Source organism: Furipterus horrens, unplaced genomic scaffold (assembly GCF_987537825.1).
Source record: "Furipterus horrens unplaced genomic scaffold, mFurHor1.1.pri manual_scaffold_5, whole genome shotgun sequence".
Taxonomy (NCBI): Eukaryota; Metazoa; Chordata; class Mammalia; order Chiroptera; family Furipteridae; genus Furipterus; species Furipterus horrens.
In genome coordinates this window covers 54,118,695-54,136,208 of record NW_028327175.1, presented here as the reverse complement: position 1 = coordinate 54,136,208, position 17,514 = coordinate 54,118,695, and the positions used below count along the sequence as shown (strand labels likewise).

General features: G+C 33.8%; 1 protein-coding gene across 2 annotated transcripts in view; it reads left to right on the top strand.

Moving 5' to 3' along the window:
• The window catches only part of EDIL3 (EGF like and discoidin domains 3), a 405,479-nt gene that overhangs the window by 280,110 nt on the left and 107,855 nt on the right, over positions 1 to 17,514 (top strand). The gene's annotated exons all lie outside the window — the stretch shown is intronic.

Sequence of the window (17,514 nt, the reverse complement as noted above, 5' to 3'; positions counted from 1 at the left end):
GCCTTATGGAGAAGATAGGTTTTGAGGTAGGCCTTGGAAGATGGCTTTCAAGAGAGACTAGGAGCCAAGGGAACAGCATACTCAGAGATGCTAGGTGAGAATCTGGGGAACATCATAAAGAAATTCATGATTTGTGTATAGGCTGCTGGAGGAATGTGTCACATTTATTGTTTGAGTTTATTGTGCCTTAGAATTCATACATGCTAAAAGGTTTCGCCTTATTTCTTTGGAATAGGGCACTATAAAGAATTTTTATTTGTTTAAATAGCTGATCTGTTTTATCTGTTTACTACATATGTTGTATCAAGGCAATTTTTAACATTGGAATCTTTGATATGACATTCATCATTAGGGGCAATGTACAGGAGCTGCTTTACATGCAGTTAATAAGAAGGAAAATTGATTTATAGCCAAATACCTTGACTTACAAACTTTAGGAGTAGAGATAAAATCTCCCTCAGATGTTTTCTTTGTTCAGATTTCTTGTGAATTTTTGCATATCCTATATAGATTTTTTCATCTGTATGACTCCATGTGGTTACCTGATATTTTTGCTTTGTTTTATGAATTTATATTTGCATGAATTTTCATAAATTGCTTCTTAAACTACACATAATTTTCCTAATCTATAGCCATGTGCAATGAGAATTCCAGATAGAGGAAATGACACATCTGTATAGTTTCAACAATAGACTAATGAGTTTCCAATTACAATTTAAAATAGACCACAGAATAAAAAATTTAAAAAGTGCTCGTATTCTATTTGCTAAAAATAATTTCAGAGACAATTTTTTTTTCTAGTTGACTATTATGAAATGAATTTGTGGTATTGGGGTCATGATGAAACTTTAGAAATTAAGATTTAGAGCAGAAATTGCAGAACAACTGAGAAATGATGTCACAAGTTTGCATTTAGGTATCTGTTTGACATATTATGTTTGTGAGCTTCACTGACTGCCATGTTTTGATAAGCTGTAAATAACATAGTTTGCAATGTTTTCTCTGAGAAACACTGTATTAAAGTTTTATGTCCTGATATTTCACTTTACTTTGTCCCAGTTTTTTGTTTACTTAACACTAATGCATCATATGCCTTTCAAAGAATGAATGAATTTTAAGTTCTTTTTATCCCATGATTATAGGTAGATAAATACAATAATTAGCTTAAGTAGAATAATTATATATTTATTTTACTTTTAAGAGCAGTTTATTATGATTACTATTAATATTATTTTGCTATTAATATGAAGATAATGAGTTCTTAGAGAAAAACAGTAAAAGTTAATAACAAGGGTTTTATATTAGGTCAAGATAATCTTGCAGATAATGGGAGAAAAGCTGAAAACTGAAAACTAACCATTGTTACTAAATAATAGTTGTAATTGTGTTCAGAGCATATATTATGTTATTGTATTCTTTAATTAAAACTTATTTTTTTAAGTTTTTTTTTTTTTAATTTAAAGGGTTATCCCTTTCTTAAAGGAAAATCATATCTAAGAGGCTCTGGATAGATAAATAATGTAGTAAATTTTCTGTGTTGAACATTATTAATTTCCTGTGTCATTTAATTTTTTAATTTATATTCAGTCTTTCAAATTAAACATTTGAGTACTTTGCTTAAATTCACTTAAAATAAGCACAGTAGTCTCCTAATCTTCCAGGTGTATGACACACATGCAATAATTAGTATTCAATTACATTTTATTCTTTGTCTTGATGAAATAAAAATTAAAATTACCATTTTAAATTTACACACCTAGCATTCAATTACTGATACCACCATAATTTTCATAGTTAGGTTCTGAATTTAAAGGATTGGCCTAGTGAATACAATTAAACAGAAACCTGTTTTTTTAATGTAGTTTTCATGACCTTTATTTCCTCAAATGGATTTTTTTCCAACTAACAAATTACCACCTTAAACCCTGATTGGTTTGTTATCCTTCTAGAATATCAATTTCTCTTTCTGACTGACATGTGATAAATAGAAACTTTGCACAATTATAGAAATATATCTTGGGTTATCTCACATAAAAATTAAAAAGTGTATTTAAACCTTTGGGTACCTGGCTAACTGACTTATTTCAGCCAGGATAACTATTTGTTATTTGTTTTTAAAGAAAATTATTTTTTGTTATTTTTCACTTTTATAGCTACATGTACTAAAATATTGTATTTAAAAAAAATTTCTGAAGTGACTTTGTTTTATTTTCACCCTCATTTTTAATTCATTCAACAAACATATACTGAATAAATGTCTCCTCTGTGTTCTACTAGACACAAGAAAAAAGATAGTACTTGCTTTCAAATGCTCTGAATATAAGATATAGAAAAGCTAATGTGGTAAACACAACCATACAATTTTTGTGGCCTGGTATTACATCATCTGCTAACCATTTTATTAGAACCATTATATTTTACCATATCCAAACAGCTTATTTTTGATAGAACTTTGGTTAAACTAAAAGCTAGTTTAGCATAATACATAGAATACGAGAGGAGCAAAATCCCTGTTACGCCACGGTATGTACTACATAGCTATATTATTACCTGCTGATCTATTTGATGGGTATACCTAGGCAAAGCCATAATTTTCCTTTGCAAGTTAATTTACCAGCACTTTCAGCACTAATATTTTATCACTGAGAAAAATAGTTTTGATCTTTCTCTTTTAAATAATTTATTATCCTTTTCAGAAAATATGAATATGATCTTAATATGTTCCTTTGCTATATGCCACAGAGTTTGTGGAGGAAAAGTACTAATTTCTCAATATTTAATGTGCATAAGAATCACAAAGATCACTGAGTAAAACCAGAAATCCTGGCCTCACACCTACTGCAGGCCATCCTTAGACTGCACTGTAATATATGTTTCATCAGTGTATAAAGCCTGGATTTGTAGTGTTTGAATAACATTAACAAATAGATAAACAAAATTTAAAAACTTTTGCCTGATGATGTGGGGCACTTTGTTGTTGAAACTGCAGGTAGTAATAACCTCATGGATGGAAGGAGAGGAAAGAGCAGTGAAGAGGAATGAGGAAGAATAGTGGGAAATATATGACCCAGAAAGTCTCTGCACTATAGGGAGGCAGATCCACATTACATATCCCAATCATGAGTACATCCCACTTTTAACAGCAATTCATAAGTAAGCGTTATTCATTCATTATAAATTTTTAAATTATTTTCAACAGTTAATGTTCATAAATTGCTGCTGGATTCTTCATTGTTAGAAAATTTAAAATATCCCAAAGCAAACCATCTGACTTTTACATTTTTAAACAAAATAATACTGTAGGAAACATGGGTCCAAAAAGAATCAAATGAGTGCAAATTAGGTTATAAATTTACATCTCTGGAGTACAAATTCCATATGTAGTGGGGTTTTATTCTTAAAACTTTGTGAACAGTAGAATTTGAAATGGTGCAAAAAATAGCATAATCATTTATTTTACTCAAAAACCTGTATATAATATGAGTGAAAACTTCTTTGGTACTTATAGATACCTGCAGTTTGTTGAGTCACAAAAAAATTGTTTTTAAAAACACTGAATTTAAGAAGTATATTTTTTTATTTTCATATTCCTTATAATTATATAACCCAAATTGCATATGTATATACATATACATATGTATAGACTCTAATTCATCTTTATTACTTCTTCATTTAAGTAAAAAATATTTTAGTCTGGTTTTTCCTGAAAAAGCTACATCCCCCTATATACTCCCATCCATATTAAACATCTTCCTAAGGATAATTATATCTGGACATCAATATATCACTTCTTCTAATTATCTCTTTTTAAAAATACAGTAATCTTGGATGGAAAATTACTATTTTCTTTTAAGTTATTAAAATTGAACTTTCATACACAGGCATGTATGTTTTAAAATGTTACTTTTTTATTTTTAAAAACTAAAAGTCGCTTAACATTAAGTAAAAATGACAATGCCTCTGTACTGAAAATAATATATTTAGTCTCTAATTATTTAGTTGTGAACCACATTTATACTAATATAGTGCATATTGCTTGCTTATTAGCATTAAAGGGTGTGTTTTAGACCTTAACTTCAGATAGTATTAACTATGAGTTTATGATCAAGCATATAGCAATTGTTCTCTCATTTAAAAGAAACTGCTCCAGGAATTTTTTTCTTTCCTGAAGCTGCTTCCTCTCTGACTTCCAGCAACCAAAGCCTCACTGGTCTGCATTTCATGCTGATCCTCAAATTCATCTGGCTGTTTCTGCTCTTGTGCTCAGGCATATGCACTTCATGACTCACCTCTAGCCTGAGACAGTTCTCAAACTCAGCTACATAAAAATTACCTGGAGAGCTTTTAAAATATGGTCCCCATCCTTAGAGTCTCTGAATTAGTAGGTCAGAGACATTTATTTACCATTCTTTAGATTCTGCTCCTTTGTTCCCTTCTGTATAAGGTGATTCCTGGATTTCCTGCTTTTAATTTCCACAGATGGAAGTGACTAAAAAGTCCTTTTTTCTACTTTGCCAACTATATATTTTAGTCCTAGCAGCTAATATACCTTGACAGTCACAGTTTGCCTTTCTTTCTTCTGTATTATAACCAAGTTGAGTATAGGAATTACACCTTATTTAATTTGATTTCCATAGCACATTCAATAAAAAATACTATTTTGGATAGGGGCAGGTTATTGATTAATAGAATATTGAACAAAATAGATGGAAGAGAGGTAGTGTTTATTTTCACGTAGTTATTATACTGTGCTGAGTAGTACTTAAAATTCCCAAATAACTCAATTCACTGTCTGTGTTCAACTGTTATATACCAGCATTTGGATTGTACCACGTAAGCATGATACATACCATTGGTTCTGTATGTGGTATGTCTCTCCACAGTACAGGGAATACCTTATCCATCTGGACAACAGGAGATTCAAACTTTCTGCAAATTCAAATGACTTATACTTTCCTCTGTAATCATAACAAACTATTTTTATAAGCAACATTAAATCAGCGTGGGTAACATTTTAAGTGTTTAACAAGAGGTCTGCTAATTAAACCCGGAGTACCAAACACCGAAATATTCACCTTCTTCGTCCCATTTACATTGTGTTCTTGAAATGTTAAAAATTAAATGTTTGTTTTAACTTCTTGCACATTTTTATAAATTTGTTATCACATTACCATAGTTTGAAATGTTTGTTACTATTAGTCATAATATATAATATAAAGAGATACAGAGAATAACTTGAACACAATTTTAAATCTCTGTTAAACTTTTAGTAGATAGTTCAGTAAAACACCCTATGTAAAAGACTTCTTCATTGTACTTGCTATACATTTTGCCCTTGAGAAAGTTTTAACTTTTGTATTTACAGATGTTGAGGCGTAAAATTCCTTGTGCTTCATTTTCATTGTGTCATGGATTTTACTGGGGCAATTTTTTTTTTAGCTTATGATACTGGTGGAGTGAAATGGAAATATTTTTAATTAACTGAAAGTAACAAGTCACTATTTTTATAAAAATAATTAAATATTCATGTTCAGCATCTCTGCTTTTATAATCAACTTTGATCAAATTTATAGCTCCCTCTTCATAACTCTTCGCATGACCATCTACACAGCCTCTAAGCTATATATTCCAATATCTTACACTTATGACTAAAGGAGACAGCATGCTGATTTTCTATTATTTTTCAGAATTTCTCATAACTTTCTTTCTATATTGTTAAATGCACTTCTCAGTAGTCCTATGACTGTAAATTCAGCTTCAACCAAAGGTGTTAAACCTGCTTATGAGCCCAGCCTATAGAGAAATCTTGCTTATGAATTAGTCACTACTGCCTCCAGTGCAACAATTCACCCCAACAGGACCTCCTGCAAGGCAGAGAGGCTCTATTGACAGCCTGTCCTGAGTCTCTACAGGTGAGAAATGCAGAGTAGCAGGGGGAAAGTGAGTCTGAGCTAAAGGTCTGATTGTCTCTTCATGTTTATCTTCTGCGAACTAGTGGGATTACTATTTGGATTAGGCTGAAGGAACCCCTTATTTCAACTGTAGACACTGAATGAATTTGTTCTCCCCAAATGCCTCCGTGAAAACCTCCTTGTGTTGAAAATGTGACTGAGTACCAAGCCACCTGACCTGATTCTGAAAGCTTTATTTTCTCACGACAGTAATTAATTTGAAACCATTTGGGAGAGTTTGTTATTATTTAAAATTAACTGAATGTAACATAGTCACGTAAATCTATATTACAAGTGAGTCTCATTATCCACAGTATTATGTATTAGCTTTAAGATAATCTAAGAGCTAGCACTATGTGCTATTTCAAGTGCTTTACATTATTAATTTTATAATTCCATGTAATTGGTATTGCTATCACTCTAATTATTCATATGGGAAAATCTAGGCACAGAAAGACAAGTTGTCCAAATTCAAAAAAATGTAAGTTGCACAGATTAGATTTCAATGCAGGCAACTTGTGTGAGAGGCCAGCTCAGAACCATCCACAGCTTCTGGTATCCATTCTTAGACAATTCTCGGAAGTTCCCTTTCAGATTTGGGGGTATATTGGTAGTTGGTATGGTGAAGGCTTAGATTTACATAAGGTTTTGTAAAGTGACTACCGTATCTTATAAAATATATATTGCTCATAAACAAGCAGTTCACCTCTAGCTTGAGACAGTTATTCTCAAACTCAACTACATAACAATTACCTGGAAGCTTTTTAAATGTGAACCCCATCCTTAGAGTTTCTGTATTGGTAGGTCAGAGTTGGAACCCAGGGGACAATATAATGAGCAGTCACCTCAAATGGATTTCAACATCGGTGATCCTGAGGAAAAGTAGCAAGCACTATCCTGATAAAGATCTCAGTCTACTGAGAGAGACATTTTATCATGGATATGCCTTTTAACTAGTAGAAGCAACTTAATTAAATAATTTAAGATGATGGAGAAGAGTATATTGCTCTTCAAAATGAGACATCAATGTGAAACATTTTAAAGTAATTGAAGGCATCAACTGTTCACAAATTCAAGACCTAATTACTTAAGCTGCTTTGGTGACATTTTGTTATTAGCTTGCCTATATCAGTGCATGCCTTAAGTGGGATCCCCATTCCTCCATAACTGGGTATGGTAATGCTTAATTTTTTCACAGGATATTTTGCCTATAGCATAAGGTCTTCAATAATTAAGTCATAATTAAACAGTAAAATGATCGTAAAAATATCCACATCCTTATGAGACCAGGCATTAAATGATTTATTGTTAAATCCTCAGCTGGGTCTTAAGAATCTTTAAGGAAGAAATATTTTCTATGTAGCCTTAATATAAAGAAAACATCACAAAGCTGTTTATATTTTAATTATTCAAGGTGAATTTAGCATATTCACCATTTTTGAGGATGCCATTGAGGAAGTTTTTCCAGATGGAGGAACTGGAATAAAGAAAGCCATGGGAGATGGAGGGAATTCAAGGTACATCTGGGACTGGTCTTACTCTACTGAAAAGCTGGGTACATGGAAGGGGAATAGAAGGGGAAAGTTTGTCAGTGTAAGGAGACACCAGAGTATGAAAAACATCAATGCTAGACAAAAGTGGCACTCCATGGTTATTGTGGGATTTTCGTTAGGATGTTGGCACTGAGAGAACTAGCATTGAAGAAGATGGCATGTCAGTGGTATATATTGTGAGTACCCATCACCATGCTCAGTGCTTATGAGGCATTTAGTAAAATGTTATTGAGTCAACATTGAGCTGAATGCAGAAGCTGGCCTCTGAGCAGGCACACCAGTTAGGAGGCGTTAATTACTAACTGCCCAGGGGAGGACCTTAAATGGATGGGCAAGTGCTGAAATCAAAATGGAAAATAAAATTGTAAGAGTGATCAAGAGTAAAGCATTGACAACTGATTGAATTGTGTGTTGAGGAGGGGAGGAAAAAATTAAGAAAAATTAACTTCAGGGTTTTGAGTTTGTGCATAGTTTTGATACCATTAACAGAAATATAGTAATACAGGAAAGGAGTTGGTTTGTCTGGAAAATGATGAATTTATTTTGGGATTTAATGTTTGTTTGATTTACTTGGAGAAAATCTTAATAAGAGTGTTCAGCACAAAGTTGGAAGATTGAGTTTGCTGCTGTGCATAGAGAGTGGAAGTGGAATAGACAGATACCACCACCATGGGACACTAAATGCACGCCATTGGCCATCTGTGACTCGCGTGTCCACACCTAGTGAATTAGGAGGTTAGTTGTGTTCACTTAGAGTTGAAATAGATATTTGGGGGAACAGATGAGAACTCCACTTCCCATAGAGGTAAATGGTTTTTTTTTCCTTCCATTTGTATTTCCATCAAAACAGTTTATAAGGAGCTGTGGCAGGTATGGCTCAGTTGGTTGAAGCACCATCCAGTGAACAGAAAGGTCATGGGTTAGATTCCTGGTCAGGGCACATGCCTGGGTTGTGGGTTCATTCCCCACTCAGGTGTGCAAGAAGCAACTGATCGATGTTTCTCTCTCACATTGACATTTCTCTCTCTCTCTCTCTCTCTCTCTCTCTCTCTCTCTTCATTTCCCCTTCTCTAAAATCAATAAGCATGTCCTCAGTGAGGATTAAAATAAAAACAAAAACACTGTTTATAAGGCAATAGCTTACCTAGGAGTGCCATTGTGCAGGACTCTTAGGAAGAAAAGGACTGAACTTTGAACATCTGAATAAATTCACTCCATATTAACACCTTTACCAGGACATTTTACTTTCATACCATAAATCGTTTACCATTTCTCCCCATATTTGTTTTTAATCTTGTTGTTGCTGCAATTGCTGCTACTTTCCTCAGGATGAATATATTTAATTAAAATGTTATGGTAGCTGTTTCAGCTCAACATTGATGTACTCAGTATACATTGATTTATTTTTTCTGATTTTGGTTCTTGGAAATATGCTAAAAGTCTTGTTTTCCACAAATGGACTCCCATTTTTTCTTCTATTATATATTTAATGTTTCAACAGCTTTGAAGTTTTCTTCTCTGAGTTCCTAATAGGCTGTATTTTTATATTTTTGGTTAAAGAAAAGTATGTTAAACTCAGGTCTCCTTTGATTGTTACCATCATTAGTGCTATTAAGAGATAGAGTGCTGAATTTCAGAAGTAGATGTGATTGTTTTCTATCTCAATTTTCCTAGCAGGGATTGAACCTAAACCAATATTTTTACATAAAGGCAGCTTTCAAAAACCTCTTCAGCTTAAATATGATTATCCTGAAGAACAAATTACAAATAAGAGATTTTAATATTGCCAGTAGATGTTAGCTCTTCTTTCTTAGGAGCATTAGGAAAATGAACATAAATATTGAAAGAAGAGTATGTTATCTATTTTTAAAATTAATTTTTATTGTATATTTTTTCCGTTACCACTTATTCCTTTTATATCCCTCTTGCACCCACAATCACCACACTGTTCTCCAGGTCTATGAGTCTTTTTTTTTTTGCTTGATTCCTCCACTCCCAAATATCTCCCCCCAATAGCTGTCATCCTGCTCTCCATCTATGAGTCTGTCTCTATTTTGCTTGTTAGTTTAGTTTGTTCATTAAATTCCACATATGAGTGAAATCATACATCGTTTGTCTGTCTCTGACTGTCTTATTTCACTTAGTGTAATGTTCTTCATGTTCATACATGCTGCCTCAAAGGGTAAAATGTTCATTTTTTATGGCCAAGTACTATTCCCATTGTGTAAATGTCCCATAGTTGATTTATCCACTCATCTACTGATGGACATTTGTTTGCTTCCATATCTTGTTGATTGTAAATAACACTGCAATGAACAGGAGTGCTTATGTTCCTTCGAATTAGTGTTTTGGGTTTCTTTGGATACATTCCCAGAAGTAGGATTGCTGAGTCAAAAGACAGTTCTATTTTTAACTTTTTGAAGTATTTCCATATTGCTTTCCACAGTGGCTGCACCAATCCGTATTCCCATCAATAGTACTAAATGGGTTCCACTTTCTCCACATCTTCACCAGCATGTATTGTTTGTTTAGTTATTGATGATAGCCATTCTGAAAGTTGTGAAGTGATATTTTATTGTGGTTTTCATTTGCATTTCTCTGATGATTAGTGATCTCTTCTGATATCTGCACCTAAGCAAGGTCAGGCCTGGTTAGTTCTTGGATGGGAGATCTAATATTTTTAGACTGTATTTCTTAGTTTCAAATCTGCCATAGTTGAACTAGTATTTATTGAGCAGCTACTATTTGCAGAGAGCTATTTGGGCAATAAACAAGTATTCTATGCCCATGTGGAGCTTATCTAAGTACATAAAAGATTTTAAATTATCTTATCTGGAGCATTTCTACTTCATTGTGTTGACATTTAAAAGGAAATAAAGTTGTCTTATTTAATTAGATGAACAGTTGAGCCCATAACCAAGTGCTGTGGGAAGAGCAGAGAATTTATGCTGTGAATTCTAGTCACATGAAACCTGCTTGCCAAAGCTTAGAAAAAAAAAATCTTTCAAATTGACCAACCCTCCACTTCATTTAAGTTAATAAATTCATCAGTAACTCTTAAAACATTTTATTTATTTATTTTTAGAGGAAGGGTAGGAGAAAGAGAAAGAGAGGAGAGAAATATCAATGCGCAAGAGAAACAGTGATTGGTTGCCTCTCACATGTACCCCAACCAGGCACCCGGCCAACAACCCAAGCATGTGCCCTGACTGGGAATCAAACTGGTGACCTTTTGCTTTGCGAGACAATACCCCACCCACTGAGCCACACTGGTCAGGGCTCATTAATTAATTTTTAAATGTATTCATTGAGCATTTTCCACATGGCAGCTGCTGTTCTAGATGCCATCATTTCAAGGAAGCCTTCCCTAACTCCACCCCACACCCTTATAGCTTGTTTTCCTTTTCTTGTCTAGCTCTTCTCACAGCTTATCATTAAAGACTATATGGGAGATTATTTTCTTAAATAGGTTGTATGAAGCTAAGGGCACTGTCTCTTGGCTTACTTTGTACTCTCACCAATCCTAATGACTAAACCGATAATAAGACCAGATATGCTATCATATTTCTGGGGTATCCCCAGGATATAGAATCTTTTTTACTTCCTTAATAAATATTTATTAAATGGATTGGTAATGTGAAGATAAATAAACCACATTAAATCTAATACAAGGAAAACACATTTGTATGCACAGTTATATTCTCTGGTAAAATAATATGATGATCAAGATCAGTAGTTCTGGATTCAACTGGCCACTGTCTTTGAACAGCTACTTAACCACTCCAAGATACACCTTCTTTAGCTATAAAGTGGCAACGAAAAGAAATTGGCCTCTTAGGATTATTATGAGGATTATATTATGGACGTTTAGTCATATATTTGTCATAGAGCAAGTGATTAATAAATTTAAATTCTTACTCATTCAACAAATACATATGGAAAGTTGCAGCTAACTCTTTTAAGTATCTCTCAACATCCTTTTCCCCTGTTCACAGAGCAAGATGATCATTAGCTAAGTATTTTTTATCTCAAACATAGTCTTATTCTGTATGATTCTATATATTATATATAAAACTATAGGTAGGCTTTTAGCTATATTTTCCAACCTTCCATTCTACTAGGTGTGGCCTCATGACTCACAAATGGCCAAAGGCATATTGAGCAAAAGTTCACATGGTGGTTTTGGGGAACCTTCCTAATGAAACAGCACCTACCTGCCTTTTTCCCCCTTTTGCTTCCTTCATCCTGACACTGGGACCAGATGCTGCCGTTTTGAATTATGAGATCATGGTTACATATATTGGCAACAAGATAGAAAGTCAGGGGACCCTGCCCTATTGCCTCTTTGGCCTAGTCACAGGTTCACACAAGGGAGAAGCCAACTTCTTTCATATTCAAGCCATTGTTAATTTGGTTTTTTATCACTCATTGATGAACCAAATCATACATAATATGAATCTGCAAAGAATATGTCCAGTATTATATCCAAGGCAAAATGTATTAGCACCATAGTAATTTTAAGTGTACATGTACATGCAAAGCCATTTAACATGAGATTTAAAGGGCTGACAAGTTTCCAGATTGTTGCAATAGATAAAAGGGAATTTCAGGTGAACAGACATAGCAAAACAATTACCTTTTTGTTCAGCCTCACCAGGCCCTTCTTAATGCCCAAGCATGGTGAGCAGGCCAGTTCTTGGGCTATCTCTGTTGCTCTCCTCTAGGTCTGGGATAATCACTCATCCTCAGTACATAAGGTTGGGCAGGCCACTTGATGTTTCTAGGCCCAGGATTCCTATTTCCAGTCAGTGTAATTGATATTTGCTCTTTATGTCTATGATAAGGCATTTGTCTCTGTATTTGCCATTTATAAAATTCTGCTTTCTGTTGCAGTTATTTGTGTGTCTTTTCCTCTTTAGATTACATTAGATAGGTGCAAAGGTCTTTTCTGTCTTTCCATTTTTCACTGTATCTGTCATCACATTTGTAGATTTAAAGACATGCAAGAAATATTGGATGAATTAAATATATTTAATGATGATATAGAGGCATAATTGCACATGTGACAATAATTGGAAATATAGCTGAAAAAATAATTCAGATGACCTCACAGAAACTTGTGCATTCCAAAGTAAAAATGCACATGTTTTAATTTGTTAGGACAGGGAAAGCACTGAAGGTTTGAAAAATGAGAAGTGATCTAAGAGTGGAGAAAATCTACAGTTCAAGCTACCAAAAAAGAAAAAAGTCAAGTGTAATCTAGTTTGCCCAATTTTGAATGTCCCAATCACATGATTATAGCATTTTATTATCATAAATTTTATGTCACTTTTAAAATCACATGAATCTTAAAATTATGGGTTTATAATTTTAAAGTGTAAATATTTACAACACGTAAATAGATTCAACTTTCATAAAGTTAACTGTAAAGCCAGAGTTACAGATATGATTTTTATATGAATAAATCAGGTTAGTAATAAGTATACAGTAGCTTTTGATTATTAAAAATAATTTGTTTTCTAAATTTAGGTCACACTCTAATGACATTACAAAAATAAATAACATTTTTTCATTTAAAAATAGGTGAGTCTTCACAGTTCAGAAAATGTTAAAGTGTATTATAGTGTATAGTTAGGGGAAGTGAAATAAAACTTTATAAATAATTTAAATTTTGCTATTCAAAATCATTTACTATGCTGAACTGTTTCTTTGAACACATGTAAAATATTATTCTTCTACTTGACTAACGAGTAGCTGTTGGACTACAGGGCTATCTGGGGAGAATTTTTTGTGGTTGGTGCTGCTGCTTTTATATTCCCCTCCTAACTTTTAAGGGAGCTGAGATAACCAAGATTTCTTCACTATCTTCCCATGTTGGCCCACACAGAAGACCATAATTGTCCAATTTATTTCTTAGGGTTCATAAAAGAGCAAATGAAATAATCTATCATGTATGATATATAAAAGCACTTTGAAAAATAAAAGTTAAAGAACTAGAGGTCTAACACAGCTGATCAGTGTGAATTAAAGAATCAATTTGTTTTTTTTTTGTTGTTGTTGTTTTTCTACATTTGTATATAAAAGATAAAATTGTTCTCTTCCTTAGAAAGAACAGTAATGGGAGGAAACGTATTAAACAGTTAAAGACGTCAGGCATTTGAGGGACAACATCACCTTTCACGCTCAAGCCACTCTGGGAGTTGATAGCATCTAATGACAATTGTATGGATGGAGAAATTCTGGTTTACAAAGGATAAGGACCTTGCTCATGGCCCCCACAGCTGTGTCAGAAAGTGCAGCACACAACCAGGTGACCAGCCTGCGGTTTCAGAAAACAAACTCCTCTCTCTTACCTGCAGTGATTTCCTCCTGACCTGAAAAAAAAAAAAAAAAAACAAATAAACAAAAAAGGACAACACAGAACTTCTGTTGTTCTTTCTACTCTACCTTAATGGCCAACAATTTTGAGTCTTAGTGGTCTTTATGACTGAGTAGCACCTAGAAAGAAAGAGCTTGCCTGAACACCCTAAAGATAAGCTGTGCAGGACTCCCCATTTTAGGTACTTGCCTCTTGTTTCTCAAGGTCCCAAACTCAGCATGTCCAGTCCCAGATGTTAGTTTGTTGTGATAAACTCTGACTTCAGTTTTCAGCACTTATTTGCTTGTAAAGGTATCCAAAATGTTGAAACAGCTTAGGGAATTTTACCTTCCATATTTCATTCAAAAATAATTAGATACTTAAGTGTAGTACTCATAATGCCCATAAAAATACAACGCAAGTTACAAATTAATCCATAGTATAGAAATGTGTAAGTAGGTGGAAAGATTAGAATATGTTACTTGCTTTTCTAGGAAGACTTCAATATACACTGCAATGAATCTTTTGTATTGGGTAATGTTTTGAAATACTATGGAATTATCTCCAGGGTGGATCCAATTTTGAAGTCATATTAATAAGCTTAGTTTCAGCATGTCTGAAATTAGATAATCCTGTTAGCCAAGTTAATAACATTCTTAGCTGCTACATTTAAGTCTAGAGTAGCAACTTAATAATAAGGAGAAATAACCAAATACTACTTAGTTAATCTATTTATGCAAAATATGTGAATCACGAAGTTCTCAAAAAAAGCCATAAAAGTTTGTTTTGTTATTTTTCAAAGCATATGCTCATATATTCCAATTTAACAATGCAGTTTTATTTCTAAAATATATCTATTCAATTTTATCTTTGAAACACAGATGGAAGATTCTATTTACTTAGATTAAAATAAAGCCAAAAGATCACAAAGAATACAGAAAACTGTTATTTCTTGGTAATGGCTATTGCATCTGAGTCATAGGTGTCTCAACTCCTTCTATTTAGCTCTCTTATTTCTCTTTTTAATTAATTTATTCATATTGCACAATACTAGAAAATAATCTTTGAAGATGTGTCACCTTTAATGCTAGAGCATATGTTTGCTTTGCAGACTTCTTTTTTTCTTCAGTCCATACAAATGAAGAGTATCACAGAATTCTATTTTCCAGATGTACCTTTTAAGTTTTTATTATTTGGTGTTTGTTTCTGTCTTGATGTTTAATTGCTTCCATGCCAGCATTTAAAATTTTAGGACACTCGATGCTACTACCAATAATTACCTCATAAATGGAAAGCTATAGGGTAGTCTCAGCATAACTTATAAACCATTCTGTTGTTATTTGAATGCTACAAATATTACAGAAAAATTAGAAACACAGAAGCATAGCGCATTCTCTTCTGGCTAAGCCTTCCATGTCCTGAATAGATATATGAGCATCAGGGAATTTCAGTTAAAGCAATTGGATATCCCAGTTTTACTTTTCTGATCTGCTTGGCATTGTTCTTAGTCACACTTTCTTTGAAGTCCCCCCTGAGATGATCGGAGCAGAGGAGAGCATTCTGGTGGACCCTAGAGTGAAATTCCTCCCCCTCATTTCTGGGCCAGCTATTAGGAGTAATGCACCTCTCCTGACATTTGTCTTTAATTTTTTTTTAAATTAATAAAACAACATCTTTTAACAGTGCTTATTTACTTATGTACTTACTTTCTTACTTTTTTTCTTTCTTTCCATCTCTCTCTCTCTCTCTCTCTCTCTCTCTCTCTCTCTCTCTGTCTCTCTCTCTTTCTCTCTCCCAACCCCCCCGTCTCCTCTCTTTCTTTTTGGTAGAACAGGTTTATGATGTTTCTTTTGATATTTGCCTTTCTATTGCCCACTTCCTATCCTCCTAAGAGCTCTTGCTTGTCAGCACTGACCACCTAGAGGAACTCAAGAAAGTTGGATCCCTGGCCGACAGCCTCCTCCCTTCACAGCACACACGCTACGTGTGCGCTTGTGCACCCAGGATACTTTTTGCTTTTAGGTAGCATGTCAGTCTTCCTTGAAAACTACAGCTTAACAAAGAGACCTTATTTTTATTATTTCTATTGTATTTTAAAAAGGATTAACATTTCTACTTATGTAGTGACATCATTTTCCCTTTTTATTCCTCTTATTTCTTCTCTTCTGTGTGTGGTTTCTCCGTTTTTCTTCTTCCTTCCCCTCTTCCTCTTTTCCTCCTTCCCTCTCGTCTTCTGCCATTTCTTCTTCCTTCCTTCTTTATACTGAATGTATTCAGATTGTCAAGCTTTTCACAAACAATGACTCCTCTAATTCTTACCCTAATCATATAAAATAACCAGGAAGAACACAAGCAATCATCTAAAATGCAAAGCATATGAATTAAATTCTCTACCTCAGATCATAACATTATATATGAGGGTTTTAGAGTACCTTAATATGTACTTTCCCATCTAATTTAATACACTGGTTAAAATCGTTAAACAAAATATCCACAGTTTAGTTCATTCCTGAATGTGAAGCTGTGATGCTGAAGCATATGAAGAAACTCAAATTACTGCAAGTGCGATATAGTGAAATCCCTTCAGAAACAGGCGGAAATTCAGAGGAAACTGCTTTGCCGGTCCAGGACTCTGAACAACTGACAGATTATACCCACGATAGTAAATGCGTCTGTTACAAGCTTTAGTGAACGGGTGTTTCACTTTGGAAGTTTTAGCAGGTGCAGGGAGACATGAAGTGATTATAGTTTTTAATGTTCATTCACGTGTTATTTTCCCATCTTTTTTTTCAAAGAAGACAGTTAACTGAACACATGTCACAGGAGGACCAGCGTTCAGAACAGTGGAGGACAGTTTAGAAGCCTATCTGGAGCTTCAGACTAGTTAATTAAGAAAAAGTGATAAAAAGAAAAAAAGCATTTAAATTTTGTTTCATGTTTTTGGATGAACCACACTCATAAAACATTATTGGTACTTTAGTTTTTATTCCTCTGATTAAGCATGATGGTGAAGTTATTCAAGAGTAAAATCTAGATATTAGAATTTTATCCCAATGTTATCAATTGTTTTCAGCAATTTGACTTTTGGAGGTTTTTCAAAGCTTTTATATGTTTTTGAGGCAAAAACACACTCCGAGTTACATTTCAGAAATTATATTTAATTAAATTATATTATTAAAATAACAAACCCAACCTGATAAAAACAGGCTAGGGAACAAACACAAGTGACTCATGGTTAGTGCGCAGTGCATTTGGCAAAAACAAGGAGAGTGGGCCTCCCAGAGAATAACTTCAAGTGCCAGGGTGTGTAGAGCGGCAAACATGTTTAACAGTGGGAATGAAGAGTGTCCATTGATTAGGCTGTGGTGAGATGGAGTTTGCTTAAGAGAAATTCTGTTACAACTAGGACCAGTCTTAGCAAAACTGTGAGAGCTATGCAGAGTCGGTCTGAGTTACTTCTTCCATTTTGAACACCTCAAAAACCTTCCTTCTTAGACGCCTTCCCGCCTCCCAGGTCTCCACATAAAATGTTAAAAAATGCATTTAATAAAATACTTTATAGTATTAATTAGATAATATGAAAGCACTGGGGAGTTCCAGTTCCCTGTCATTTTTAAGTGGAAGCTTTTGGTAATAATGTTTTTGTATTCTT